At 44.0% G+C, this 4,810-nt stretch overlaps 1 pseudogene; it reads left to right on the top strand.

The window, feature by feature from the left end:
- The first annotated feature begins 412 nt into the window (after positions 1-412).
- On the top strand, positions 413-1,928 carry LOC116104791 (annotated as a pseudogene).
- The last annotated feature ends 2,882 nt before the right edge of the window (positions 1,929-4,810 follow it).

Below are 4,810 nucleotides of genomic sequence, written 5' to 3'. Positions count from 1 at the left end.
AAATTTTTCTAAAACAGACAACATTAGGGGGCCACAAAGCAGATAATTACAAATTCAAAGAGACTGGATGACTCATTATATCATATATCGGATGATAATGCAATAAAATTTAAAACTGTTAGAAAACAAATCTCTGCAAATATATGCTAATTCAGAGGTTAATCAACTCATTATATGATTGGTGGGTCAAATAAGAAATCAAAACAAAAAAAAATTTTTTTCTGAAACTGAAACACAACCAAACTTCTGGAACATGTAGAATGTGATTACAGTTACACATTAAGTATCTACATTAAGGAATCAGGAGCGGGGCAGAGGGGCGCAAGGTTGCAAGATGGCGGTGCCTGGGTGGTTGACCGAGAGGCAGAAGGTCCCTTGACATAAAGTACTCAGGGACCAGCCACTAATCTTGATCCAGGACATTCCTCTTCCTGATACCCAGCCACCCTCCATGCTGAAGAAAACCTCAGCATATGGGCCTCCAACTCGAGCAGTTTCTATCCTTCCTCTCCTGGGACATGGTGCTCCACGTTTGCCCCCTGGCAGAAAATCGCCCGGCCCACCACCTGGCCCATCTCCTCCTCAAGTTCTGCAGATGGATGGCTGTAAAGTAGGCTTTGCTCTAGATCTTCCCTGTCCGAGGTGAGATGAAGACGTGCAGTACAGACTTTGCTCAACCGAGTCATGATGATGACATGTCCAGCACCAGTGCAGACGACGGCTATCCTGAGGACATCAATCAGGATAAGCATGTTGTCAGTACTGAAGACAGTGACACTGACAGAGATGGGACGCAGAGATGAGGATGAGGGGTTCGGAAACCGGCATAACCGTGAGCGCCACCGTGCTGAGGAGGTCTGAGCATCCGATTTGCTGGTATGCCTGAGAAATCAAGGAAGAGGAAGAACAAGAAGGAGCTGACTCCCCCTTCAAACCATGATGTTTTGAATTCTAGGTCAGGAAATCCCTGGGGAAGGATGGGAAATGGAGGAATTTTTAGAGGAGGAGGAGGAGGACTGATGCTTCTGAAGCAGAGAAGCAATCCCAAAAGCAGCATGAAGAAGATTCCCAGTCTGAGGGCACAACTGCTGCCTCTTCACAGCAAGCAGAAGGCTCCTCCACAATCCCGTTCCTACTTCTCAGATACAAGCACCTCCCATGCCAGGACCACCAGCTCTTGGACCACCACCTGCCCCACCCTTACCTCCTCCTGGTGTTCCTCCTGGGTGTTCCTCCTGGCGTTCCTCCTGGGTGGAATGCCAGGAATCAGAGGGCCTCTACCATGACTTTTATCTCCAGGACCACCATCAGGCTGACCTCCTGGCCCTCCTCCAGGCCCACCTCTGGATCTTCCTCCCTCCCTATCCCCTCCTCGAGGACCTCCACCAAGGCTACCTCCTCCTGCACCTCTAGGTATCCATCCCTCCTCCTGGTCCTGGCATGATGCGCCCACCCTTGGTACATCCTCTTGGTCCTGCCCCACCTGGCCTTTGCTCACCAGCTCCTTTGCCCAACCCAGGGGTGTTGAGTTCCCCTCCCAGCCTCATTCAGCAACCGAAGGCAGATGATGCAAGTGCAACCACCATTGAGAAGAAAGCCACAACGACCATCAGGGCCAAGCCCCAGATCACCAATCCCAAGGCAGAGGCCACAAGGTTTGGACCCATGCACTGAGGGTGTGCTGCGAGAATAAGGGGGGTATTGCTGTTCCCCAAAGAAGGTCAGAGGATGACTCTGCTGTGGCTGTTGCCAAAGCAGCCTTGAGATCTGGTCCTTAAGTTCCTGTCTCAGTACAAACTAAAGATGATGTTTATAAAGCATTTATGAAAGAGATGGAAGAGCCACTGTTACAAATTGTCCTGCCACGACAGGTTTCTGTTCAGAGTACTGGTTTGTGGAACAAGAGGCCTTTGCTAAACTTAGAGTGAAGAGCAACGTTCACTGTCAGGTGTTTTCCAAGTGCAGTTCCAGGAGTCTCTAATGTTTGCCTGCTGGGATCCTCCCCACACAAGGTGTTTCTTTACAGACCAGGATGTGAAACACTGCTGCTAACCCCTGTTCCCTGTGAAACTACCATCTCCTCTCTCTCTTCCCTTCTCCATTTTGGGAATTCTGTCAGCGAGGTCTTAGTTCCTTGCTTTAACTCATGTGCCTTAACTTTTGGGTTTAAGTTATTTTTAATATTTTCCTGTAAATATTTTGTAATATTTTCCTTGTAGTGAAACGGATTACAATATCATTTCCTAATTCAAAGCAGGATATGTTGGAAGAAAATATACAATTCTGGGATAAATGTTATTTTTCACAAGCTAATCTCTTTGAGTGTTTCATGGAGAAATAAAATGTCCCATACCAAGAAAAAGAAAGAAAGGAAGAAAGAAAGAAAGAAAGAAAGAAAGAAAGAAAGAGAGGGAGGGAGGGAGGGAGGGAAGGAGGGAGGGAGGGAGGGAGGGAGGAAGAAAGAAAGAAAGAAAGAAAGAAAGAAAGAAAGAAAGAAAGAAAAAGGAAGGAAGAAAGAAATCAGAAAGAGTGTGCACAGCCAGCAGAGGTGAACTGCATGCTGTATCCTTACTTCTATCCTCAGGCCATGGCTCTGAGCACCTTCCGGAGAAGGCCTGCTGTGCCCCTGGAACAGTCAAGTTAGATCCTTGCCTGCCAATGCCCTGCTGGCTGTGACACCCCTGGAGCACAACCAGCAACAGTAAGCTTCACTCTGTCCCCCTAAGTTGCAGCAGCAGCAGCACAACAGTTATACCTCCCATCCCCAGGAGATCTGCTGAGCTCCAGGAATATTTAGATCCGTGTGGGGCACAGCAAACAGAAGTGAGCAGATACCTGCTCCCTAAACAACATTGTCACGCTCACTGCGATGCCTGCTGCCTTGAGAAGTCCTGCAGGCATAAGGAACCCCAGGCAACACCTTCAACAACCAGATAGCTTAAGACCCATTTAAGAATGCAGCCAACATGAGTCAGGGCAATATGACACACCATAGCCCAGATATCCTACTAAAACAATCCCTAGATATCTGGAAATGCCTGAAGCACAAGAAAATTACCTTAAATCCAACCTAATGAATGTTATAGAGGCCTTTAAAGAGGAACTGAATAAATCCCTTGAAGAAACACAGGAAAGTACAGTCAAACAGGTGAAGGAAATGAATAAAACTGTTCAAGACTTGAAAATGGAAATAAAAGCAATAAAGATACACAAACTGAGAGAATCCTGGAGAAAGAAAACCGAGGAAAGAGAACAAGAACTACAGGTACAAATGTCATCAACAGAATACAACAGATGGAAGAGAGAATTTCAGGTGTAGAAGATAATGGTTGAAGAACTGAATGCGCCAGACCAAAACAATGGTAAATCTAAAAAGTTCCTGAGAGAAAACATCCACGAAATCTGGGACACTATGGGAAAGAAAACATACCTAAGAATAAAAGGAATGGAAATGGAAGACCCCTAGCTCCAAGCCCAGGTAAATATCCTCATCAAAATCATAGAAAACTTCCTCAACCTAGAAGAGACACTGCTAATTAAAGAAAGAGAGAAAGAGAGAGAGAGAGAGAAAGAGAGAGAGAGAGATGCTGATAAACATATAAGAACATTACAGAATATCAAATAGATTGCACCAGAAAAGAAAATCTTCTCACCATATAATAATCAACACAATAAATGTGCAGGGGAAAACAAGAAAGAATATTAAAAGCTACAAGTGCAAAAGGCTAATAACATATAAAGGCAGACCTATCTGAATTATACCCAATTTCTCAACAGATTCTCTAAAGGCCAGAGGGGCCTGGGTTACTATTACAAGAACATTTAATCATACAACTTATTACATGCTACTTTTTTACATTTGAAAAAGGTTTCCTCTTTTCTTAATTCTTAAAAAATTAATTTTTTCTCTTATACAATACATCCTGACTCTAGTCTCTGCCTCCTCCAGTTTGATCCCCTGAAACTAGAGTTAAGTCCAGCAAAACTTAGATGAAGAAAGAAAGATATTATGTGACAAAATCAAATTTAAACAATATCTATCCAAAAATACAGACCTAAAAAAGATACTAGAAGGAAAACTCCAAACCAAAGAAGTTAACAACATTCCCCCCCTTGAAAAAAATAAGAAATAACTGCACAGCAGCAAAATCAAAAGAAAGGAAACACACACACAAACATACACATGTGCTACTAACAACAACATCCAAATAACAGGAATTACCAGTCATTAGTTATTAATATCTCTGAACATTAATGGACTCAATTGTCCAATAAAAAGACAAAGGCTAACAGTGTGGACACGAAAACAGGATCCATCCTTCTGCTGCATCCAAGAAACACTTCAGCAACAAAGATAGGCAAGACTTCAGAGTAAAGGGCTGGAACAGAGTTTTCCAAGCAAATGAACCCAAGAAGCCAGCTGGATTACCCATTCTAACACCTGAAAAAATAGACTTTCAACCAAAGTTAACCAAGAGAGATAGGGAAGGAATGCTGGTGTATCCATGAAGTGTTTCCAAGAGGATCAAGCTGCCTCTGCTAACCTGTGAACTGTACTGTCAATTTCCAGACAACACAGACAAGAGATGCCTAAAGAACCTTTCTAAACAGGTCTACTTCCCCATATCCTTTCTTTTCCACTACCTCTCGTGGGTGGGGGGCTACAATGGAGGTTAAAAGTGTATTGTGGATGCTGAAAAGTGCTGGCTGACAGGAGCCTGATATAGCTGTCTCATTAGAGTCTCTGACAGTACCTGACTAATACAGAAGTAGAGGCTCACAGCTATCCATTGGACTGAGCACAGGGTCC

Source organism: Mastomys coucha, unplaced genomic scaffold, assembly GCF_008632895.1.
Source record: "Mastomys coucha isolate ucsf_1 unplaced genomic scaffold, UCSF_Mcou_1 pScaffold22, whole genome shotgun sequence".
In the NCBI taxonomy this organism is placed as follows: Eukaryota; Metazoa; Chordata; class Mammalia; order Rodentia; family Muridae; genus Mastomys; species Mastomys coucha.
Note: the sequence above shows the minus strand (reverse complement) of the source record. Positions and strands in the feature narration are given on the sequence as shown.